The 26,287-nt window shown below is 48.6% G+C and overlaps 1 protein-coding gene across 9 annotated transcripts in view; it reads right to left on the bottom strand.

The window, feature by feature from the left end:
* TRERF1 (transcriptional regulating factor 1) overlaps positions 1-26,287 on the bottom strand; it is a 200,114-nt gene that overhangs the window by 116,972 nt on the left and 56,855 nt on the right. For 8 of the 9 annotated variants that reach the window (XM_032862176.1, XM_032862175.1, XM_032862174.1 and 5 more), the window contains exon 3: positions 1,870-1,952. The exons of the other annotated variant lie outside the window; for it this stretch is intronic. The gene's annotated coding sequence lies outside the window, so the exon portion shown is untranslated. The remainder of the gene's footprint in view (positions 1-1,869; positions 1,953-26,287) is intronic. 9 annotated transcript variants of the gene reach the window in all.

Raw genomic sequence — 26,287 nt, 5'->3', positions numbered from 1 at the left:
ATTCTGCCTTCCTGAGGTTGAACTGACATCACAGAAGAGTGACAGAGAGAGGGAAAGAAACTGGATGGTTGATGTCATGTTGAGTTGCTATTTCACATCCACAATGCAGTCCACCCCATCCCTGAACTTTGCAGGTACAAGAGCCAATTAATTAATTTCCTGTGTGGTGGGAGCTCCTTTGAGTTGGGTTTTATGATGGTCACAACCCCAGAGGATCCAAAATGATAAATGAGAAAAAGCACTAATTCACAGCTTTCTCCCCATGTGCTTGGATTTTACTTGACACTGCTTCTTAACTGTTTCAGGTGGCTTTGTGTTGGTTTTCTCCTTAAAATGTAACAGGTTTTCAAGACATACTTTCAAGAATTCATGAGTGGCCTTAGGCAAGTCACTTGACTTTCCTGGGTCTTCCCAACTGTAAAAAGGATGACGTTTGACTAGAGGATTTCTGTTGCTCTTCCCAGCCCTCACAGCCAACAGTTCTTTGTGGCTGACCTAATAACGCAAAGTTTCATTTACTCCACTAAGCAAAAACCCCTCTTTGGATAGAAACATCCAATATAATCCAAGCAATTTGCATCTCTTGCTTGGTCAGCTATTTTCCACTTGCATCCCTATACCCCCCCTTCTGCAGTCAGTTCTGTGCCCCCCAAGAGGGTCTTGATCTCTATGGACAGCATCAGTCTGGCTCCCTGCCTTCTAGCTTCTGGCTGAGTTTGCCTAATGGGAGGGGCCCTCAGGAGACGGGAGGACTGACAAGGGAGTTCAATGAGGATATTTATTCTCTTGGCTCCTTCCCAGCTGTGTCACTGAAGGTTGACTACATCCTTCCACCAAACAGAGCCTTTCCATGGAGCTTCTCTTTCCAGTTCTAATAACCAATCCTTCCCTCTTGCTTTCAGGACCAGGCATGGTAACAGCTCCCTGATACTGCTAGCCTCAGGATACTTGACATCCTGTGCTTGGTTCTCTTAACCCTGCCTATACCTACAGTCCCTTCAGAAGAGTCTTTTGGATGACACCACCTGTTTCTTACTGGATCCCCAAGACACGATGGCTTAAAAATTAGAATCAAGCACAACAAAAAAGAAACAGAAGCAATCAACTTTGAGTCTCACTAAGAGAGATGAAAAGTGTGACCCTTGCCAAGAAAAACAATCTGCACATACCAAGAGAATCCAGTTTGACACCCACCACCCTCCTTTCTCTGCTGTCACTGAGAATTGTGGGAAGTGGCTATCCCTTGCTATGCCAGGGTTTAAACATTAAAAAAAAAAAAAAAAAATCTCTTTATATACAAACTTATTGACCCTTCAGACAACTTCTGTGTGGAACCTGGCAGGGGAATCCCAGCTATGTGTCCATTTTCTAGGGAGGCAAACTAAGCCTGGAAGAGAATACAGGGCTATAGCTGATTTAAAAAACAAACAAACAAGCAAACAAACAAAAACACTAGAAATGTCCCAGGGCCAGTTCAAAGTCTCCTTGGTTCAAGAATCTGCCTCCTACAGGCTCTGGTGGCTTTCTCAGAGCAGCCCTCTGTACTACAGTTCTCCAGAGAGGTCTAATTCCCCCTGAACACATCCAGAGCTACCATTCATGAATGTCTTTTGGCTCCTTCACTGTTCACAACTCTGCAAAGTCAAGTGACACAAGGCACAAGGCCCTCAGCCCCATTCCACATGATGCTGAATGCCACTAAGTGAATCCACAACCGCCGACCATTTCCCAAAGAAAGTTTTCCAGAAATCTATGGGTGACCAGGCCCACGGCATCCTTCCTCCCCTTCTTGGGGCATTTTCCATTGCATGGATATCCAAGGAATGCTTTCAAGGACCCCTTCATCACAAAACACTGCAGAGCAGCTACCTGTTTCAGGATTAAGAAGCTTAATCGTTCAGGGTTGTCCTGCTTCCATGTCTTCCTCCTTCAGCATCCGCCAGAGCCAGGGCCTGTAGGAGTGACCCAAAAAGCACAATCAGGATATTCAGCTTGAACATGGGAAAGATCGTATCGATCAGGAGGAGAGAGTGGAGCAGCCAAGGATGAAGCCCTGAAGAATCCAACAGCAGATGGACTGGCCCAGGAGGAGGCCCCTGAAAGGCTGCTGAGGAAGCCCAAGGGAGAGGAGAATATAGAAGAAAAAGACATCCAACACCATTCTAGTTCCTCAGGCCTGAAACCCAGGAGTCCCCTTAACTCCCCTCTTTCCCTCACACTCCACCTCCACACCATCAACCAGCAAATGATGTCAGCTGATTCTTCAAGACACATCCAGACTCACCCCTTCTCGTTCATTCCATTGCCACCACTTTGGTCCAAGCCAGCAGTTTCGCTCCTTGGATTATTGCAATAACTTCCTTACTTGTCGTCTCCCTACTTCCACCCTTGCTTGCCTTTCTAGAATCCACCTATGATGGGGATTGAATAGTGTTATGGGTTGGACTGCATCTCCCCCAAATTCCTTTGTTAAAGTCCTAACCCCCAATACCTCAGAATATGACCTTATTTGGAATAGGGTCATTGCGGATGTAATTAGCTGTTGAGATAAGGTCATCCTGGAGTAGGGTGGGTCTCTAACCAGTACAACTGGCGTTGGTATAAAAAGGGGAAATTAGGAAGCAGGCACTCACACGGGGAGTACTGGGGAGTATGCTGCTGTGTGAAGATGGGAGTTCCACTGCCACAAGCCCAGGAGCTACCAGAAGCTGGGAGGGGGGCCTGGAACAGATCCTTCCCTAGGGCCTTCAGAGGGCGGGAGACCCCGCCGCCACTTTGAGCTCAGACTTCTGGCCTCCAGAACTGTGAGAAAATATACTTCTGTTATGTAAGTGTTATAAAATACATTTCTGTTATCTGGTAATATTCTGTTATCACCCAGTTTGTGGTACGTTTTTATGGCAGCCCAAGCTGATGAATACACCATGCTCCCCACAACAGCCTCAGTGATCATTTAAAAATCACTCTTCTGCTCAGAAGACTCCTACAGTGTTTCATCTCTCTCAAAATAAAAGACAAAATTCTTGAAATGACCTTCAGGGCCCACGTGACCTGGTCCAGCCTCTTCCTTGACCTTTTCTTCTACTCTGCCCTTCTTCAGTTTCCTTTAGCCAGAATGGCTTCCTCAAACACCCCAAGCAAGCTCCCCCCTCAACACCTTTGCCCTTGCTCTCCCCTCTGCCCAGAACACTCTTCTTCCAGGGTATCCTTTACTTTCTTCAGGTTCTGGTGACAATGTCCCTTTCTCAATGAGACCCTCCCCAACAACCCCATACCCTTCCTATCACCCTTCCTCACTGTGTTTTTTGTTGTAGCATTTATCAGCACCTGACATTTGTTTATATTTTTTGCCTCCTTCCCTCACACTGGTCTTCAAACTCCCTACAAATAAGGGGCATGGTATTACGATACATCCCAGAGTCTGGAACATGTTGGTGCTCAAGAAATAGTTGCGGAGAGATTTATTTGTGGAATGAAAGAAGCCAAGAGAAGTGAGAGGTGCAAAAAGGAGGAAGTTGTCCAGTGTCAAAAGTAGCAATGAATCCAGAAAGATAAAGAGTGAAGGGTCCGTTGGGTGTGGCAATATGGAGGTCACAGGTGACCTGACAGGGTGCAGGTTCCTGTGCTAGGCAGGAGCCCTCTGCAGCAAATCCAACCAGGTCCTTCCCATGGGCCCCGCACACCTCCCACAGGTAGAAAACATACGGAGTTGGCTGTGACAACTAAGGAGCAAAACCTGAAGGCAGATTCTTTCCAGACAACTGTCTCTTAGGGGAGGAGAAAAAGGAATTAGAACTAGAGAGGGTGAAGGTTTTTGAGGTTTGGCTTCAGCCAGCTGATGGAAGGTCGTGAGGTCCCAGAAGCTACAGGAGATGGGGAGGATTCAGGCACAGGAAGAAGGTTCTCTCTGGCCAGGAGGAGAGAAGTGTCCATCTCTGAGTGGAAGGAAATCAGGCTGGGACGAGCCCCAGTGTCAGAACCCACAAGGAAGTGGAGGCAGGAACCTGAGTCGGCTTGAGACTACTGGTTTGGAACTTGTCAATGAATAAACGAAGCCAGGTTGTCTCCTGAGTGAAGAAGGGCAGAGAGGAAGGAGCTCAACAGGGGGTATGGTGTGAAACACCCCACCAAGGGGAATCATGTAGGTGACAGGGCAGCCCTAAAACCGGGGGCCTCCTTAAATTTTATGCCTCAGTGTCTCACTAGCCTCCCCCAGTGGCGACCTGACCGGGGTTGGAGGGCCCAGCAGTACTGAGGGCCCAGCTGAAACCAGAAGCCATGGTTTCACAGAGGCATAATCCACAGGGCTGTGGGGGTTCTGGACAGGCCCCCAGCAGCCTGGGTTAGAAAAGCCTTCCCGGGACTGAATCTGGAGGCCCCCACAGGCTCCCAGAGTGAGCCGCTGGAGAGCCCTCAGAACACTCCCCTGCTGCCTCCCCACAGGTCACAAACTGGGCCTCGCCCTCACAGGAGGACTCATACTCTGCTGAGCACTGACCACAACGTGTGTGCCAGCCACCACACAAGCCAAACCCTCACACGACCGTCCCGTGAAGTGTTTTTGGCCTCCACACACAGACGATGAAACAGAGATTCAAGAAATTAAGTAACCTGCACAAGGTCCCACGGGCAGCAAGGGGCAGAGCTGGGGCTTAACGCCTTCCATTTCTCTGTCTTCCCTTCTATATTCATGTCACTACCTTCATCCAAGCCCTCAAAGTTTCCCCTCCTAAAATTCAACAGGATAAATGTGTTCTTACTCGCCCCCTGACGTTCCCCGGCATTTCCAGGGCAGACAGCCAGGTGAGCCTTCTTACACCACCGTGTTTACCTAGCCTGGTCCTGTTCAGCTGGCTTTGGCAGCTCTCGATATGGGAAAATCCAGAGCCATATTCCTTGGGATCCTTCAGGAACAATTCTTCAGTCTTGTTTCCCACAGGCACCCTCCACTCCACCCCACTGGCTATGCCCCTCCCCTTTCCAGGCCCCTCAGGCCCCAGGGCCCCACACATTTCTCGCCCTGCAGCCCCGCCCCTCTCAACCCACCAGCTCTTGGCCCTCTCCTGCAGCCCACTGAGCGACACCACCCGGGCTTCCTAACCCTCCCGGCTCTTCTGAGCTCACTGCATTTCCCTTCCATGTAGACCGCGAACCCCTAGAGGGTGAGTGATACTTGTGTTGAAAATGCTTAGAATTGCCCACTGTTCAACGCAGGGACTCTTGGCTGGTAAACACTGCTTGATCTACAAAACAATGCTGATGTAGCTCAGATGATACAGCTGCAGAAGTTTTTCAGAAAATAGAAGAGAACTGGAATGGGCAAGGGACGGGACACACAGCCATCTTCAAGTTTCTGGAAGCATACTGATTGTTCCTTTGCAGGAGCACTCAGAGTCTGGCATCCTGTAAGAGCTATCCCAATGAGAAGGAGGGTGCTAGATTTAGCTCCCCCTCCTCCTCCTTCCCATATATTTGAGGTCTTGGCATCCTTCCTTAGCTACCCCTTCACATGCTTTCACAGACACAGATAGCTATCCTCTCTTCTTCCCTCTTCAAGGGAAGAGCTTGAGATGTGAGAAATCCAGCTCAGCAGGGTTTGTGGTGACCAGAGGAATGGTCAGAAGTAGGAAAAAAGGACACTCCATTTCTGGGGAATTGGGAGTTGGCCCTAACCCACTTCAGTCATCAGCCACGGACCACACATAATTCTGGGCTTTGTGGGGCTACAAGGGGAAGATGAGTGGGAAAGATCAAAATCAGCAGAACACTCAAGGACCATCAAATCACACCCCAGACCGAGAGAATGGGCAGCCCCTGAGTAACAAGAGAAACAGGGGTCAAGGTGATGCTATCCACCAAGAAGCCCAATAAGATATCAAGATCTCCTTAAACCAGTGGAACCAAAGGTGCAGCAGGGTCCTCATGGACCTCTGGAGTCAGGCTGGGATCCAATCCTGACCTGGTCATCCAGGGGCTGGCCAATCTTGGGCTGGTCCCTTAACCTCTCTGAGCCTGGTTCTGCATGAGCTACCATGAGGCCTAAATGCAACACACGTACAGAAATCTAGCACCCTGCCTAGCTTTATATAAGGGGCCCGATAAATGTTGCCCCCCTCCTTCCTCCCAGCCTTCAAACCTCCCAGCTCTCAACCCTGGATAATGAGAACAAGAACAGAAGCTACTGAGCGCTTCCCAGAGAGAAGGTCTGCAAAGAAAGATGGCAACCGTCAGCAAAAGGAAGGAGAACAAAGGGGCCACCCCACGGCCTCTAAGAGAGAAGCGCCGGACCTCTGTGAACACCCGGGTTTCAAAACACAACAAAGCTTCGAGCCTCAGACCATACCCAAACAGGAAGTTTGTGACAAACTTAGAAAACACACAGGCACGGCTGAAGGAGGTAGCACATCCCTCCACAAAGATAAAAACCAGCCCCTCGCGGGGGTCTGAGGGGAATAAAAGGAGTACGCCTGCTTGGCGTTCCCAACGCACAAAACTCTCTCTGGGCATCAGGGAGCACCCTGCCCCGTGCTCCCCCCTCACCTCAAACACGTGGCCCAAAGCACATGCAGCTGCTCTGGTTTTGCCAAAGCCGGGGTCTGGCAACTGCTCCCCACTCTCTGTCCTTCCCCCCACCCCCGCAGGCATCGTGGACAGTGGGCACCCTGAACAGCCATGGGGGGCGGGGGACTTAGGTGTGTGGGGCCACTTTTCAGTCGGGAGAAGGGAGCACAGGAAGAGGAAGTGATATGCGGAGGTGCCTGGCCTGTGTATGTTCCAGCAGGCCCCCTGGCACTTCGCGCTGGGGTCATCAGGCTGCCGTTTTTCCTCCTCTGAAATGATGCCTGGCACTAACCTTTGCATTGGCACCGTTCACACTGGTGCGGGTACTACAGCCTCCGTTCATGTGTCTATAAGTGCAGGCAAATAGGGACACGCCTAACCGCCACCGTTGAAGGCCCATGTCCCCATCGAGATAGAGTGCAAACCAGGAGGTCTCTTCCCTGTGGTTCACCATCCCCTAGCCCCCTGGAGGGAGCCTTGCTACCAGTCCACATGCTTGGTGAGTGTACTCCAGAAAATACTGGATAAATTAATAAGCATACCAATGCCATTTCTGCTACCTCACCCCCTCCCAGGCTGTGTGCCTCTCGTCTTGATACACCCTCAGCAGACAGGACCCCGGTTCCAGCCCTCCCGGGTGCAAGGCCCAAGTGTAAACTTGGTCCTCACTGCCCACCTCCCCTCCTTGGCACCTCTCACAGCGGTTTCCCCACCTCCCCAAGTTAGGTTCCTTAAAAAAAAAAAAAAAGACTCATTTAGGAAGGGACAAAACCAGAAACCAACAGTACAGATAAAACAGCATCAAGTCTCTTTAAACATCCCCTACTCCATGTAGAAATTAGGTCTGATAAAGACTCCCCAAACTGGACCTCTTATTTCGGAACTTAGGGTATATACAATTCTTCTAGTGAAAACATTTCCAGTAATATCTCCTCTCTGAACTTTTCAAAGTCTCCTTCTTCTTCTTCTTCTTCTTCTTTTTTTTTTTTTTTTTGTTAAGATTTATTTATACACTCTAGAGAGGGGAGGGGCAGAGGGAGAGGGAGAGAGAAACTTTAGCAGACTCCTCGCTGAGCCCAACACAGGACTTAATCTCACAACCCTGACATCGTGACCTGAGCTGAAACCAAGAATTGGACGCTTGACCGACTGCACCACCCAGGCGCCCCCACATCTTCTTTATACACGGAGGTGGACTCAGGCTTCTAGTTGGTAGCTTTTTCAAAATGAGAGAATGAGAAAGAGAAGTCCATGCTCTCAATTCCTGGTGCAAAAAGTAATTATTTGTTGGTTCCCTATGTTTATGATTCCAACTCATTGGACAAAGGATGTTGGCATTATATCCCTGGCCTACTCAGAATTATGGGAGTGTTTCGTTTTTGTTTTTTTTTTAAGATTTTATTTATTTATTTGACAGACAGAGATCACAAGTAGGCAGAGAGGCAGGCAAAGAGGGAGAGGGAGAAGCAGTCTCCCCGCCGAGCAGAGAGCCCGATTCAGGGCTCCATCCCAGGACCCTGGGATCATGACCTGAGCCAAAGGCAGAGGCTTTAACCCACTGAGCTACCCAGGCGCCCCATGGGGAGTGTTTCTTAAATAGTAAAACTTCTTGGTAGGTAACAAGTTTATAGCATCAGTGCACAGTGTTTGAAAGGAATAAAATTATATAATACCAGACACAGAACTGTAACATTTTTGTGCTGCAATGAGCGATTAGGAGAATTCCACCCCAGGGATATTCAACGTTGGCTGCATTAAAAAAATTCCTAAGCCTACCACCAAAGATTCAGGCACCTTTGGGCTGGAGTAGGGCTCTGACATGGGGTATTTTTTAAGTTCCCTCATGATTTTAATGTGCATCCAGGACTGAGAACCACCAATCGACTATAGATAAGAAAGCTGAGATCTGGACAAATTAGGGTACAATCCAAGACGATCTAGCCAAAGACAAAAGCAGAACAATATCTGACAGTTAGGATTCCCCAACCAGTTCTCCAGTCTCACTCAGATTCTTAGCAGTCAAAGATTTGTTTAAAACTCTTTTTTTTTTTTTTTTTTTTAGTTTGGGGGTCTAACACAGACTTGCTGACTTTTTGTTTTGTCAACCAAGGGTATTTTTATAAATATCCACCAATTACTATCACTGCTTCCTGACAGGTCTCTTGCTCATTTGCATTCCTGCCACCCTCCCTACCCCAAACCCCGCCCAGGAGGTAAGATTTGATAGTATCTGGCCCCTGCCCTCGGTCTCCCTCACCTACACTCACCCTGCTCCTCACCGACATCCATGTGACAAATCCGAACAGAAGACAGGCCTCAAAAATTCGGCATCTCCTCCTTCCCCTAACTCCCCAGTATAGACTTCTGAAAGCCCCTTCACTAACTACAAACTACTTCCCAGTCCCTCCAAACCCACCCTTCACTTTCCTCCTGACACGTGACGTCTAATATTTGCACAAGTTACAACAACCAATATTTCCAGTTTGTTATTTCATGTATATTGTCCCTTCTATCTTGTTCCCTAATCAGGGATATCCTGGAAACTTCTAAAGAGGAACAGAATTAGGGGTGAGGAGGGAAGAGCAAGGGGAGTTCTGTTTATCCCCTTCAGTTTTAATTTGGGGCAAGCATTTTATTTTTTTTTAATGGGACAAATCTCTCTTTCTCTCTCTCTCACACACACACACACACTCACACACCAGGTTACAAAATATATCTACAAATACCATCTAAGTGGTTTGCTTCCACTCTGTAAATACAGAAAATCACTTGGGAAGTTTCCCTACGCAAGTTCGAAATGTAAATGATATCTGGGTGGCAGGATTATGGGTGACATTAATTTCAGTTCCCTTTCTTCTTTGCTTATCTTTATTGTGTTTTATTTATGTAATGAAGGAATAATGAACGTTTAAAACCTGAACCAAAGCATTATCTGATCTCTGAAACCTACACAGCATTGAGAAGCAAAGTGCCAGAGCAGGTCCCAATCTGGTACGTAGAAAAATCTCCTTCTTGTAAAACGAAAGCTGTCTCTCCAGGACCGAGCCCACCGCTGTCACTGACCTCAAGCCACACCCAGGCCCTGCCGGTCCCCAAGAACAGATACAGAAGAGGTGCCTCAGCCCAGCTGGAGCCGTCTGGCCTCCTCAGCTTCATCTCCCCCTTCTCCCTGAATTTCAGCCCCAGGGATTGGTCGTCTCGCCTGAGGGTCTCCTCTGGTCCCTGCTTCTGAGCTTGCACCTCTGCTTCGACACCCACCCCTACTGGTTTCCTTCCTGAGTCTCTGCCAAGGCGACCAGTCACGCCTACTCCAAGGAACAATCAAAGCCACAACGTATAGATCAGGAGCCCAGAAACGCTTCAGATGGAGTGTAAACTATGGACTTCTCCAGTCCCCACTATCCCTACTAACAAGTCCGTGAAGAGGGATGAGAGAGTCTTCCAGGCAGAAAGAACAAGGAGCTCAAAGGCCTGGAGGTCGGCGGAGATGTGGTGTGTTCAGTGAAGGAAGGGGCATTTAGGATGTCTGGAGCATCTCCTAGCATGTCCAGGACTCAGTAGAGAGAAAAATCCAAAGAAACTCATCATCAAAAGGTAAGAGCTAGCAAAGAGAGGCCCTTTGGGTTTTCATCCTTCCAACTGCTTGACCGCAATTCACCCTACCTCTTCCAGTGTCTAGTTGGGTCTAGGCCAACAGGAGTGGGTGGAAAAATAGGAATAGAGAAAAAAGAAATGAGATTAAGCAACACCATACGGAGGAAAACTGAGGTCCTCCCAGTGCAACATCAAATCTTCCTAAGTGGCTCTGGGTGATTCTTACGGCGTGTGGGGGACATGGTGCTTCAGCCTCTCCTGAGGTCAGCCCCAAAGATGAAGGATGTTTGCTAATTATTCAAACTTCTGGGACCCTCGAGACATTTTTTAAGTACTCTGAAACTTCAAAATCACTAAACACAGACTAACCACGCTCCATCCAGATGTCTCTGTGGCCCGTGTGAGGCCTTGCAGGAGATAACTCACAGAAGCTGCCGGACAAGCACCACCTCTTATCCTTGAAGAAGGAAGCCTTCAACAATTTTGGCTCCTCAAATGTCCACCTCCATTGGGCTTGAGTCTTGGCTAATGGTATGCTCATCTGTCCGGAGAGAAAATACTGCTCCGCAAAAGTGCTGTGCTATTTTAGGAAGGGGTATGTGCCTGTCTTCTCCCCCTCAAACACTCAGCTAGACTGTAAGCTCTTACTGGGCTCTGCTCTAGCTTATGGTCTTTTCTTCTAAAAAAGTCCTCCCCGTTGGCTTTCAGTGGGCATTTACTGAGGAGAAAAGCAATCCTCAGATCCATCAGTTCCTACCATGTGGCCCCTCTCCCAGGGTGACAGCCATCTCTGGGCGCCATGACTGCTCACTCTGAGGAAATTCCTTCCGGCTCTGGAGTGATAATGGCTTGCTTCCTCCTGCCCCTGCCCCTCCCCGTGTTGGTCCCTGGGCACCAGACCACCACTGCTGTTTCCCTTAACCCTATAGCTCTGTAAATAATTACTTTATTAAAGTCTCTTCAATTCAACCTTTTGAGTGAATGAAGAGTTCAAAACAAAACAACTCAGGATCTAACACCTCTATCAGTGAAAATTAGAGTCTTCTTGGAAATGGAGGAGAGGTACACACTCAAAATAGCCAGATAATCCCATCACGGATTGCTGAAAGAGAGGTGTAGGAGGCTGGACTGGCTGAAGAAGGTCTCACGGAGGAAGTGAGATCTGAGCTGGGTCCTGACAATGCGTTCAACTGGGTCAAGTGGAGAGGAAGTAGGAAGACCATCCCAGGCAGTGGGACCAGCACACATGTGGCATGGACCACAGGGTGGGGAGGGCCCCAGTGCAGAGGAATGAGACCATGAGGCACTGAGAGGTCAAGAGTATGTGTTCAGGAGTCAGACAGAACTGCTCAGAGCCCAACTCTGCCTCTTGTGAGCTCTGCCACTGGGCAACCTACTGGCTGTCTCAACCCCATGACTTTACCGGTAACATGGCGAAGATGAGGACAAGAGGGCCAACCTGCTGGGGTCCTTGTGAAGATTTAATGAGGACGCACATAAAATGCTTAGGCTGCTCAGTGCCTGCCATCAATGAATAGGATGTTTTTCTTGCTATCGTCAAAACTACCCAATGCCTATCCTGCTGATGTAATTCCACTTTCTGCTTGATAACAGCCATGATTCCGAAAAGAGTGAACCCTGGTTGACCGGTCCCATGCTGACTAACCTAAGACATGCAGGAGTCAGCTAAGCATTAGAAATTAGAATGCCCATGCAGCTAGGGCTAGGTCTTGTGAATCTGACACACACACAATGTGCTCCGCTCTGATCAGACTAGCGACCGCATCGACTGGGTTCCGCAGGCTTCCGGGTAGATTTGGATAAAGGGAAAGCATTTACTTCCCTCTTCCTTTTACCTGGTCAGTTTGGCAGTAGCTGTATCCCTTCAGAATCACAGCCATTGCTGGGGGCCCCTTCTTTAGAGTTCTCTCCTACCGGCCTCAGGGAGGTAGGTAACAGCTTCCCACTACAGCCAGCCCTAGGGTGCCCCTAACCCTTCGGTGTGCCTAGTTCTGACCACATGTCTCTAAACACTCATCATTAAAGTCTCACTAGCTAAGCCCTTTGCATGTGGCAGCCATCTCATGCTGGGTCCCTAACCAACAGAGCCAGGGCCTCCATCCATCATCAGATGCACAGGGCTGAAAGTGCAGCCCCGTCTCATACTTACTTCCCTCTTCCCCAAAGAGGCAGGATGTGAACGGCAGTGTTCACGATGTAAGCACCAATGCCTCTTGACCATGAGCAATCACATGGGAAATTAAAATCCCCCAGGAAACTGGGGAAAAGCCAAGTGGCTCAGGGAAAAGCAACTCTCCAAGCTCAGGCAGGAGTATATTCAAAGGCCCTGTGCTCTTCCACATCGATCATACATGATGCCTCTTTGGATGTGCCCCTCCAAATCCATGACCCAACGGAGCTCCTACAAAGTGACAGAATCCAGCTCAGCGCCTGACACAAGGGAGGCACTCAGTAACTGGATGCTCATGCAGGTCCTCTGACTAATGACGGAAGTCTGAGATCTAAGAGATCATTCAGGAAAGGATACTCCGCGGAAGCTTCTACTGCAGGTGGCAGCTTGGGAGATGCCCTTTGTTTGTCATCTCATGTGACAGAAAGCTCTGAGATGCCCCTGTGAACGGGCAGCAGGCTTCAGACTTTGTTCTTTTCCTACCACAAATGCTATTCTCTTGTCTCTTATCAAGTTATTCCTCAGGCTTGTCATCTCCTCAGCCTCTCTCTGGCTCACTCTGTTGCTTCCCACTCCCTCACAGGACCAAGCACAGTCATGGTTCAGTGCAGTTCAGGGGAATATAAGTGACAGGACATGTGGGTAGTTCAGTGGGTTAAGCGTCCGACTCTTGATTTTGGCCCAGGTCAGGATCTCAATGTCTTGAGATCAAGCCCTGCGTTGGACTCCATGCTGGGTGTGGAGTCTGCTTCAGATTCTCTCTTCCTCTCAGTCTGCCCCTCCTGCTCATGTTTTCTCTCTCTCTCAAATAAATAAATCTTTAAAAAAAAAAAAAACCCACACATTTATTAAGTGCTTACTGGGTACAGACACTGTGTCAGGCATTGTGGATCCAAAGATGATTGGTTTTTTTAAAGATTTTATTTATTTGGCAGAGAGAGAGAGAAAGTGCACAAGTAGGGGGAGCAGCAGACAGAGGGAGAAGAAGAAACAGACTCCCCACTGAGCAAGGAGCCCTATGCGGGACTCGATCCCAGGACCCTGAGATCGTGACCTGAGCCAACATTTAACTGACTGAGCCCCTAGGTGCTCCAAAGATCCAAAGATGATTAAAAGAAAGATCTCAGAATCCAAGAGCCACAAATAAATATGAAGAAAGAGCATTTAATACCGACTAAAGGGATTCTCAAAGAGCTAGGGCTTGAACTACACTGTGTCCTGAGGGATGGGGCTATGACAACAGGGACGGAGGCCAAGGAAGCAGGATATGTGAGAGGGACAGGGGAGAAGGAGCAGTCCCAGGCAAGGACAAGCAGGACTGAACTGAGAGGGACAAGAGCAGAAGTACTAGGCAAGGGGTTTGTCTCAAATTGGGGCCACATGATTCAAGAACCAAACACATTAACAAAGCAGAAATGAGACCTGACTGGAAAGATGCCCCCCTCCCCAAGCAGTCCTCCATGAACTGCTCCCCCACTGCCCCTCTACCCCCTAACTGGTAAAACAATAAAGGCAGCTGGGGTCCTGGGGCAGGGACCCTTGTCCTGAAGGAATGTTTCTGAGGCCTGCCCCTCACCCACTGCCAACCTGACTCTGTCTTGGGGTCAGCCAGCTCGGTGGGCAGAAAGGGCACCTGGCCACCCATGGCTTCAGAGCCACGGGGCACCCGGCCCCATGAAAATGAGCAACCTTCCACGCTCACTTGCTCTTACTTGGAATTCTAAAATTAAACGTTCATTCCTCTTACCTAAAAGCTTTCTCCCTTTATAAGCTAATATGCAAATGCCTTGGATGGGGCTAAGTCTTAGCAGCCACAGATCCGCTTAGCATGAATGCTTCCAGAAGATCTTTCCTGGAAAACGGGCTTTGTATAAGGGATGCCCAAGAGATTATCTGCAGTTGAAGGTGAGGCAGGAAGAAGAGGGGGGGGCTCGTGGAAGGAGAGAAGGCCGCTCTTGCACTGAACCCACAACACCCACCAAGGGCAGAGGGTAGAGAGTTCAAGTCCAAGCCTTCAAAAGATCTTTATTTTCACATTTTAAAAAAATATTGAGATATAACTCGTGAACTGTAAAATTTACCCTTTAAACTGCATGGTTCAGTGGTCTATTAGCATAGCCACGAGGCTGTCCAACCATCACCACTACAGGCTTATTTTCATCACCCCCCCCAAAAAAACCCCATACCCAGTAGCCGTCACTCACTATTCCCCTCTTCCCCCAGCAACCACTTTCTGTTTCTATGGACTCGCCCATTCTGGACATTTCCAATAAATACAACCTCCAGCTTCTTTCCCTTAACATAATATTTCCAGGGTTCCTTTGTGTTGTACCATGCACAAGGACTTCGTTCCCATTTATGGCTAAATCATACTCCACTGTACAGATAAACCACATTTTGTTTATCCATCAAAGGACTTCCTAAAGGCAAAGCAAGTGATGCATCTGCAGAAAGGAGCTTCCCGTATCCTTGGGGCTGCTTGGGCAATGCAACCATTTCTAAACCATCATCCTCTGAGCCTCCCACGGGCACTCAAGGACATTGCCCAAACCCTCCCCACTACACACTCATGATTTCCCAAACACACAGTGGCTCAGGCCAGAAGCCCTGAATCTCACCAGAGGCCATGACAGCGACACCTCCAACTCCTTCTGAAGAAGCTGGTCATGACCCTTCAAATGTGTTTTATAAATCTCTATGGTCTTGCGAACGTAAGAGGGAAGAGCAGAGCCAGCCACAAGGGCATGCAACTGGTGTAGGTTCAGAGGGCCCCACACCTGGCTGAAGGCACTACTGTCGCCGTCTTGAAAGTCTTCATCTTTAAACAAGGGGCCCCACATTTTCATTTTGTGCTGGGCCCAGCAAAGTATGTAGCTGGTCCTGGGCAACAGGCTGGGGTTTGGGAGTGGGTTGAAACTTAACCTCCCCAGAGAGACTGCCATATGATGGGAGCTCAATGAGTCAGGCTAGGGTGCTGGGGAGGGAGATGGCAGATAAATGAGGAAGAGGAGCCAGGTCTACGGGTGCTGAGGATCAGCGTCCAAACTGCCCAAGACCAAGCCTTCCTACCCTGACAGCTGAGCAGCTGACTGACAAAAGCCTCCCTAGAACAGCCGGACTAGTTGAAAGTAAACGTGGTAAGTTGACGCCGTAGAGACTCAGACTGTAAAGCATGGGGACTCAAACTGAAACCTGTTTGATCTTGTAATCGCTTACAGGTTAAGACCAAGAAGAAAGAAAGAAAAAAACCCCACACTTACTACAGTAACTGGCATTGAGAACACTTTTTAACATGTACTTTTTTTTTTTCTTAACTGTCACCTCTATTTCCAGCATTATCCAGGAAGTCATGGTTTTACCAAAAACCCAGTATTCGATCCAAAGAGTGTCAGAGACCTGATGTCAGTATGGAAGGGAACCTTAGGAACAACCCAGCCGCATGAATCCCCAGGAACCTTGACCAACCCCCAGGGCCCCCAGGTTCAGTCCAACTCTTTTATTTTATAGATGAGGAAGCTAAGCTGTGAGAGAGGAAGTAGCTAGTCAAGGCCACCCACAAAAAGAGGCAGGACGAGGAGCCGGGAGCTTTCAGCTTCCCCTTCCAACCTCCCAGCTTCGTGAGTCCAACCAAAATTCATATGCCCCCGCCCCCAATCTGCTCCTGGGTCCTCAACACAAATCTTGGGGTACTTGTCTTTGTCCTTGTGAAAAGGGAGTCTGTCTGGTCCTGCAGATAAGTTTAAGACTTATAAACCCCAAGATAGGAGACGCAGCTTCCTTCCACCACAGTCTCTGTTCCATCATTTGGCAGAAGGCAAGAAGAGCTCCAGGGGAGGGGTCAGAGCCTTTCCATGGCCGGGGCATTTATAAACACATTTCTTTTCTGGGAAGGGTGAAGCTGAACCTAGTTTCTTCTCCTTATAGGTGAAAGGATAATACAAGGCGGATGGAGGGAGGGAGCAACAGAGACTCTGCTGCCAGCCGCCCCACCCAAGACACAGGTCCAGATGACACTGGCAGGTGATGCGATCTCGCCACCCATCGTTTTGTCCCTTTTCCTTTTTTTTTTTTTTTTTTGGTCCTAACCAAATGAAACGCCTAACACCAAGTGATTTCAATTTGTGTTTTGTACTCTCTCCTTCCCTCCTTTCCTTCTCTGAACAAACAGATATTAAGTATTTACCATGTGCCACACAAGTTCTGGTTGCTGGGCATATAGCAGAGAAGGAAACAGACCGTGTTTTGGTATTTACATTCTAAAGGAAGGAAACTAAGAAATAAATGAAAACAAGCCATTTAAGATGATGACGAACGCTCTGGAGAAAGTAAAGCAGGATAAGAGGGATAGAGAATGGCAGGGAAGGAAGGCATTTTATCTAAGACGGTCCAGTTAGGGCTCTCTGAAAGAGGTGAAGAAGTGAGCCATCTGGGTAAGATATTCCAGGCAAAAGGATCGGCAAGTGCAAAGACCCTGAGGTAGAAATGGCCTGGGATGTTCAAGGAACAACCAGGAGTCTAGTGTGCCAAGAATGACAAGTACAGTGGCAGATAGAGAGGCATGAGGTGGGAGCCAGATCAGGCCAGCCCTGAAGCCACAGAAATACCTTTGGTTTTACGACAAGTGGGATGGGACTATGCAGGCTCCAAGCAGGGGAAATAACTGACCTGGTGTAGGCTTTACCAGGACTTCCCTGAGTGCTGTTGTTACCAGGCCTCTTCTCTAGGGACCAGATTCAGGAACTAGGCCATAAGCCCAACACAACCTCTAAGCAACCTTGAGAAAAACACTTCCCTTCTCTGGGCCTCCACAGTCTCCTCTGTGAAATGGGAAGATAAGACTAGATAACGTCTAACGTCCTTTCTAGGATATTCTTATTTTTCTGACCTTAAAACAGACTGTCCAAAGGGTCCCCAGGTATCACCCTGTGACTCAGGAGAAGGCAAGGGACCACAGCCAAATTCTGGAAGCCCCCAGTCACTCTGCACTGCCTCCCCTGCCCCAAGCCAAATTCTCACCCAGCTAAAAGCACAGTTCTCTAGGGAGAGAGGTCCAGCCCAGGAAGCAGCCACGTCAGCAACGGCCTCTAAAGATTACAAAGGGTGACCACTAAAGATAGCGCAGCCTGCACATGTTTCGGGGTGGGGCTGGGCAGGCAGAGGCCAGTAAGAGTGGCTGCTACAGCCCAATCAAAGGGTGCTGCTGAAAATGCCCCTTCCCCGGGCTGCCTCGGTCTCTCCTATCTCCCCTACTTCTATTGTGGACACAGAAACAAGGCTATGGGGTTAAGAACTGCTCCATCTTGCCCATTTCTTTGAGGGTTCTGTCTGCATCACATCATCAAACCAGGTCAGAAGGCAAGACTCAGGTCTCCTCCATCAGGCTAGATAAACAGGCTTTGTCTCTCCCACATCAGACTGGGAGCTCCCGGAGAATATGAGCTCTCTCACTATCAGACTGTGAATTCATCCTATGCCTCCTCCATTAGACTGGGGACTCCATGAAGGTCAGGGCTGTATTTCCCCCAAGAGACTGGGAGCACCTCACGTCAGGGGCTATGCTACCTCCACGGGACTGGAAGCTCCCTGAGGACAGGGATTCTGTGCCCCTCCACCTCCATTACCCTACTGCATCTCATATGTCTTCTGTAGGTTTTTTGAGTTCTTAAAAGAAGGTGCTGATTGAAGCATTCAGACGGAACCACCCACCCAGGCACAAACTCTTGTGATCTTCAGCCATTGAAAGATCCACGAAAACCATCCGGATACGAACCTTCAAAGTGAATGTAAAGAAAACAAAATGAGAAACTGGCTTCACCCGACATTTCGGCAGTCTGTTTATAAGTTCTGGCCAAGACCGTCACCAGTTTATAAATAACCCCTTCTGGTGACTGTGGCTGAGGCCAAGCTGAAAGGCACCTAGACGACCAAGAGCAGTGAGCTCAGGAGCCCAGGACTGACCGAAGCCAAGTCCTTCATGGAAGGGAAGCCCACGGCCCAGACACAAGCATCCTTTCAGCTTCCAACTTGGGCTTTTCCAAGGCAGTCACACCAGATGATGTGGTGGGAGACAGGAAACTGGCCACGGGAACTGGAATCAGGAGAATGAAATGAGGAGACCCATCTCAGAGAGGCAGGCCCAAGCCTCCCTCGATGGAGGAGATCGGGGATGGGAGGATGGAGAGCACAGGGCTGGCTCCGTGAAGCTCCCAGTGCCTCCTGGGAGAAGCAGAGCCCTCCCCAGACACGGCGAGGGGCACTCGTGTTCATGTGGACTCAGGGAAGCCACCAGAGGGACCGTGGGGCTCAAGTACGCTGGCTCATCTTGGCAAAGGTTTTTTACAGAACTGCAAAAGAGGGGCAAGAAGGTTGAAACCTCTGAGGGCAGAAACCAATAATCACAATCACAATCACAATAATACTATGGCAAACACAAACAAGTACTATACGGAGTACTTTCCGTTTAGTAACTCAGTTCATCTTCCTTCTCATGCTAATACTGCTCCCTTTGTACCCAAGAGGCAACAGGAGGCTGCTCAAAGTTGAGCCTTGGTGAGGAATAAAGATTTCAAGTGGGCAGTTGGCCTCCCCAGCAGGGGCTTTTCCCCTTCTCCTGCTCTGAAAATGAGGAAAATCCTAGGGTATTTCTGCTGGTTCCTCTGAACCTCTGGGGTTGAGGGCCACTGGCAGCAGGCATTCTAGAGGTTGGGGGACTCACATAGAGCCCAGGAGGGTCCCAGGGTTGCCCTCCCACTGTGCGGAAAGTCCAAATATCTGAAAATGCCATCATGCTGGCATCCAGGTCCCTCTCCTTTCAGGGGTCTCAGGTTTAAAAAATCCGCACCCCCTTGCCTCCACTTTTTACGTGCATGTGTGCACAGGGCAAAGAGTGATGGCAGTAAAAAGGGACAATGGTAGTGACAGGTCTCTGCCCCCACTGAAATCCCACAGGGGGTCCAAAACCTCAGGAACATAGGATCGACTTTTCAAACGGTGTGCTAGTCACATTTTCAAGTCAAATTCTCCAAGTTCTTCTTCAACCTCCACTCCTTTTCAGGTGAAGGTCATCTAATTGTGACACTACAGAAGGTGCAAAATGTTTGAAAACTGAAGGAAACAGTGCATCTATTGTATCTTTTTTTTCCCCCAGATTTACCACTGGACCCTGTTGTTTTACGAGGGCTTTCCATGTATTGACATTATTAGCATTTAGGGCTGAAAACTGTCTGCTGCAGGGGCTGTCCTGTGCATTGCAGGATGTGTAACAGCCTCCGTGGCCTCCACCCACTCCATGCCCGTGGCCTTCTCCTCCCCCCCACCCCCCTACTCCCGAAGGTGACAACCAAAACTGTCTCCAGACACTCAACTGCCCCAGGATGGGGGCAGGAATGGGGTGCTGAGATCGCTCTGGGATGACAAACACTGCTTTGGGTTTAGATAAACCTCCTCTGGAAAGGTGTCTGAAGGCTGAAAAATGAAACCATATTAAGGATAGTACTGAAAACATGACCAACATACCACTTAAAATTAAGCGTATCCTATTTTCCCGGACTTCTCAGACACTGTGTATTTGAAAATTTTCGGTGCAGGGGCGATGACCCTTCCCCATGAATCTGCCTCAACGTAAACACCCAGCACCCCAAGTCCTGGTGCGCCACTCCTCCCCCTCGCAACCCCAGCCTCCCCGGTCTCATTCATGTCCAATTCCAAAGCCAACCCATTCTCACATAGCCAGCACACCAGCGGGCACTTGCTGTCCACCTGAATCAGACTTCTGCAGGAGCGCCGTGGGGATGCCACCAGAAACCACTAGGCTCAGGGACCCCAGCAGCCTCGGGGGCAGCAGTGGCCGCACCCAAGAAAATGGACCGGTTTTCATCCCTAGCATGGTCGATCCACCCCACTCCCCAAAGCCTCATTTGAATGCACGCATCATCGCCCTGGCCCCCAAGAGTGAGCTCCGCCAAGTACAGAAATGGGTTAAACAGATACTGAATCTAAAAGACGATGAACTTTCAATCAACAGCCTGATAGAAAATTGGGCAACAGATACGAATTAAAAGGAAAGGAAATACAAATGGATCTTAAACCTGTGAAAAATGTTCAACCACACTCATGAAAGAAATGCAAATTAAAACTGAGATACCAATTTTCATCTATCAGATTGGCAAAGATCAAAAACTTCGATAACTCGCTGTGTTGGCGAGGACATCTCATTCATTGAGGGTGCTGGTGTAAAGCATTACCAACTCCTTGAAAGGCTACTTGCAGTGTCTACCAGTATCACAGACATCTATATATGCTTTTACCGGCAACGCCGCTTCTAAGAAATTCTTCTGCAGACATACTCCTACATATGCAAAATGGTGTGTATACAAGGATACGCCAGCAGTGTGATTTGAAATGACAAAAGACTAGAAATAGCCTCAGTATCCACTGCTGGGGAATGGCTGTAATACATTGTGGCTCATCCATAAAGTGGAAAGCTCTGCAGGTATAAAACACAATGTTATCATGTGAACTCGTTTTCCACGTATGCTGTTAGGGAAACAGGAGAGGCACAGACTGGCATGAAGAGTATGCTAGTGGTTGTTGAAAAACACTATGTGTTCATATGTGCATTTATGAGAAAGATAAGCTTAGAGAAAGATAACCGAGAAGCTAGTAACAGTGGTTATCTCTAGAGAAGGGAACTAGGAGACGCTGGGCAGAAGGGGAAGAGTTACTACACACTTCCTTCGACTGTCACTTCCAACGTTTATGCCATGTGCATGTATCAATAAATAAAGGAACAAATAAATAAATAGGAAAGGACTTTATGTAACTGCTCTAGCCCTCCCATCATGACACATGGACGCATGCAACAGAGTAAATGTCAGCGTCGATTATACATTTTTTATTCCTGTACGTATTCTTTCTCATCAGTTCAAACATCCCAGGTGGTTTTGATGCAAAAGGCGAATGGATGATCTCCACATCCAGAACACACAAGAAACTCACCAGCTTCCCTCCTCACTTCAGTTTTGAAAGCATTCCTCCTCAAAACGACCTTCCATATCTGAAAAATGTCCAGCCTTGACCCTGGAACCACCACCGCCCTGAAGCTCCACAAGTGGCTAAGTGGAATCCTTTGGAAGGTGCACAGCATATCCACTTACTTGTCAGCGAGAGAGAGCAAGCGAGCGCACAAACATGGAGAGAGGCAGGCTCCCCGCTGAGCAGGGAGCCCGACAAGGGACTCGATCCCGGGACCCTGGGATTATGACCTAAGCCGAAGACAGAGCTTAACCGACTGAGCCACCCAGGGCCCCCCCACCCCCTCCCCCCCCACCCACCCACACACTTTTAATAGTGCCTTAAAGCACTATCAGCTGGGACTGTGTATCACAAAAGTGACCTGGACCCCGATACCTATCAGGAGTGACAGGAACTTCCCCCCAGCACCCCCACAGCCACCCAAATCCTCCACACAGCTCTGCAAGCAGCACCATTTTAATGACACATTACTCAAAGGTGCCACAGCTGTCACTGGTTTTAAACCTACCCCACTACCACTGCCACTTCATCAAAAAATAACCCTTATATATATTTTAAGCTGTAAATCAGCATTTGTCAAGTTCTAAATTGGGCTACAGAAATATTTATTCATCAAAGGATAAATTTGCCCTGCACAGCCATAAAACTGCCTAATAATTTAATATGCTATCATTCTTACCTGAAACTTGTCAAAAAGTGGCCTGGAAGAGGCATGTGCTTTACAGTTGACTGGCGGTATGTCTATAGTTTATTAAATAGTTCACGTTCTTAATTCTCTCTATGGGGAAAAATGGCACCCAGGACACATCCTACGCAAACCGCCAATCTGGAGATTCATGAAGCTCATTTGGGGTAGAGAAAAGCAGATTCCCCCAGGAGACCCAAGGACTTGTCCAACACCACCTCAAAATGGGTGGTAGAGATAGAAAGGCAAAACAATTCAAATTACAGCATTGTGCATGGGGTAGGGGCAAAATGCACTAAGTTACAGAATTCACAATTCCGCGCAGGGCCATGGCGCTATAAGATAAGACGGGAAATTGTCAGAAGGGTGGGAAAAAAGACACCAAGCTACAAAATTAGTACAGCTGGGCCAAGATGCCAATTTCTGGGACCCTTTCAGATCTTTGGAACAGTAAGCATTCTGGACCCGGGGGTTCCACCGCATTAGGAATATATATATCCTGCCACCCAGAGCCCAAGCCATTGCTGTCTCGGGATGGACAGACAGCAACCAAGCCCTAAGACCAAGGGTTCTCAACCTTGGCACCACTGACACCTTGGACTGAGAACCCTTTCTCGTGGGGCTGTCCTATGCATTGCACAATGTTGAGCTTGAGCTATCCCAGCCCTCTACCTGCTCATCGGCAGTAACCTCCCCCCAAACTACTGTGACACCCAAAATTGTCTCCAGACATCATCAAATGTCGCATGGGGGCAAAATCACCCCCCCGTTGAGAGCCACTGGCCTAGAGGAATGAAGTCTAACTTGACGAAGGTGGACTGATGTAGTTAATCCACTCCACAACAACCAATGTCCTGTTTCCCTGACGTTGCTTTTTCTCTGAAGTTTTAAAATACAAATCTTTGGGCACCTGGGTGGCTCAGTCAGTGAAGTGCCTGCCTTCGGCTCAGGTCATGATCCCAGGGTCCTGGGATTGAGCCCAGCATGGGGCTCCTCCCTGCTCAGTGGGGAGTCAGAATGCTTCTCCCTCTGCCTGATGCTCCCCCTGCTTGTGCTCTCTTCTCTTTGACAAATAAATAAATAAATAAATAAATAAAATCTTTGGAAAAAATGCAAATCTAAGCAAATGAAGACATTAGAACAGCAACACTGAGTTGGCACACTGCTAACCTTCTCTCACTAGTGATGTCCAAGCCTGCCTCAGGACTTGGGAGTACCCTGCCAGACTTTGTTTTCCTGTCTCTTTTATCTATCCTTCAACACCCCTCTCAACACACACACACACACACACACACACACACACACATCCCCCACCCACAAGCTTCAGGCTTTACCTTTTACTACCAACTTACCCCCCCATTTCCTTTACGTTTTTCCACAACTTTGCGGTTTACGCGGGCAAAGTACATGTTTCAGGCTGGCATTCACTGGTGGTTAATGACAAGGTGGGTTTCTAAGCCACAAACACTATTAATTTTAAACCATTTGAATAGACTCTCCTGTTCACGGGCAACCTGGGGAGGCAATCCCTCCCCAGGGCTCTACGTTGAACTCCTAACAGAACGTAACACAATCATCAAAGATAGAGCACCAATTTCTAATTACGAAAAAAAAAGGGCCAAGTTCATATATGTTCATGTTCTAGGCCACATTTCCCACAAGAATTTTATAGTCAACAGAGCAGGAGACTACATTTAACCTGTAAGATTCTACCCAGGGAGCTGTCTAGCTTTCTGGGCATTAAAACCCTACTGGAAGACAATAGAACCTGGACTGAACTCAGATAAACAAAGTTAAGAGATTAAGCTTTGATTTCATTGTGGGGTTAAAAAAAAAAAAAAAAGGCGCCTGGGTGGCTCAGTGGGTTAAGCCTCTGCCTTTGTCTCAGAGTCCTGGGATCGAGCACTGCATCGGGCTCTTTGCTCGGCAGGGAGCCTGCTTCCTCCTCTCTCTCTCTTTGCCTGCCTCTCTGTCTACTTGTGATCCGTTAAATAAATAAATAAAATCTTAAAAAAAAAAAGTTAGCTCTATGAAGGCAGTACTTGAACAGAACGGGAAAATTTCAAGGATGCTGGACTAGAGGTTCCGAATGATTTCACGTGTATTTATAGTCGTCCGTCAGGGTTAGAGTTAGGTTTAGGGCCCCCCTACCAGAAGAACAAGAGAGGTGAGCGGAGCCGTGAGGCTGGAGGCTGGCAGCCTCACGCCAGGACTGCACCACAACCACAGACTCCTGTCAGTGGTCAGCTCCCAGTCATGCCAACCAACCTCTCTGCGTGTCTGATTCACAAACAACTGAAACCCAGCCTGCTGCGAGATTTGCCTGGATGCTCTGCCTTCCTTCCACAAGGTTCATCCGCTTCAATGTCACCACCTCCTCCTTAGTATGCTTCTGAACAACTTAGTGGAATCACCAGGGTAAGAGACACCTAAGGTTGGGGCTCTTTGGCACGTGGGGGGACTCCAGTACAAGGTCAGTTAGAACTCCCCAAATTAGCTCATGAAGGCCAACCTTCCGCTGGAGGCAATCTGGTTTGCTGCTGTTGTTGTTGTTTAAAGATTTTATTTATTTATTTGACAGAGAGAGCAGCAGAGGGAGAGGAAGAAGGAGAAACAGACTTTCCACTGAGCAGGAAGCCCGATGCCGGGCTCAATCCCAGGATGCTGAGATCATGATCTGAGCTGAAAGCAGACATTTAACCGACTAAGCCACCCAGGAGCCCTCCTGTTTGGGTTTTTTTAAAAAACTCTTTCAGTCCCATGCCCTACTCCTTCCATCTGTCACGTACAAGTTTGCTAAATTAGCTGACTGTCCAGTTTGCTTATGCTCTCCACACCTCTATTCCAATAGAGATTTAAAACAAACAACACAGAAATGAAGTCACAAGAGGGTAGGTAGGAAGATGCCCAAGTCTCACTGGTGCGGAGGGCCTCTGAGTATAACCTCTCCATCAGAGGGCCATCAGAGCTTGGACTCAGACTATCAGAGCAGTCCTTACACACACTCTGATCATGGCAAGGCAAAATGCCACAGACATCAAATGGAACTGGGGAGAGGGGTAGCTTAAAAAAAAGGGGCACCTGGGGGGTTCAGTCAGTTGAGCATCTGCCTTCGGGTTAGGTCATGATCCTAGGATCCTGGAATTGAGCTCCATGTCGGGCTCCTTGCTCCTCGGGGAGTCTGCTTCTCCCTTTCCCACTGCTCCCCCGCACTTGTATTCTTGCACGCTCTGCTCTCCCTCTGTCAAATAAATAAATACTATTTTTTAAAAAGAAGACCTTAACTTTTCTTTGAACTAGCCCATGCCCCAGTGTGTTTCCAGGGGCACACAGCCCATATAGTCCTGCGAGGGCTCGGCAGGCGGCGAGGATGCCTATCCACCAGCAAAGCTTACGGAGTCAGAGTCGGGACATGCCTTGGAGCGGTGAGCTTCCCCCAGAGAACCCTTCTATTGCCAGCTCATCAACCGTACCCCCAACCAGCCGTTTCAGAAGTCAATGTCAACAAACACAGAAGGCAACACAGGAGACGCCATCTGTGACACATGTGAACTGAGGGGCAGGACACCTGCTCCATTATTTCAGGTCACTGAACTTATTATTCCATGGCCCATCTGTACAATGGAATCCCCTCAGCATTAAAGAGCGTAAGGTCATACCTATGACCCAGCACCAGGCTTCCAGAACCAAAGAATGTGCCCAGGAAGCGTTGGCTTCCCGTTCTTGTATTCGTTATTATGTTACTAATATTACCCAGCCACCAACAATGGCGTGCCTGTATGCCTGTATCTTCCCTCCCAACATCGTCGTAAGCTTGGTGGAAGGGTAGACTGTGGAAATGCAGGTGAAGAAGTTTCTACAAACATGGCTCTTCTTGCTCGCAATGCTATTGTTACTTCAGATCCCCAAACTCAAAGCCCCAACGGAGCTAAACCAACCTGAGCTGACGGGGCTCCAATATCCAAACAGCCACACCTATCAGCAGAATCCTTCCTCGGACCATATCTGCTCCTCAAATGAAAAGCTGTCTGTCTAAACTAACAATCCCTCTCTCCATCTGCCAGCCAGTGATCTGTCCCCGGATGTGTGAAGTGTGCCCTCCCCAGTGGGAGGCAGCTGAGGCAGTGACAGGCTTGACGGGGTCTTGTCAGAGTCAACACGGGTGGGCCCTCACCATACCGGAAACTAATGGTTAAATGTGCGCTATCTCCTTTTGAAGTCAT

The sequence above is a fragment of the Lontra canadensis genome, unplaced genomic scaffold (genome assembly GCF_010015895.1).
Source record: "Lontra canadensis isolate GAN:19392208 unplaced genomic scaffold, GSC_riverotter_1.0 scaffold23, whole genome shotgun sequence".
In the NCBI taxonomy this organism is placed as follows: domain Eukaryota; kingdom Metazoa; phylum Chordata; class Mammalia; order Carnivora; family Mustelidae; genus Lontra; species Lontra canadensis.
Note: the sequence above shows the minus strand (reverse complement) of the source record. Positions and strands in the feature narration are given on the sequence as shown.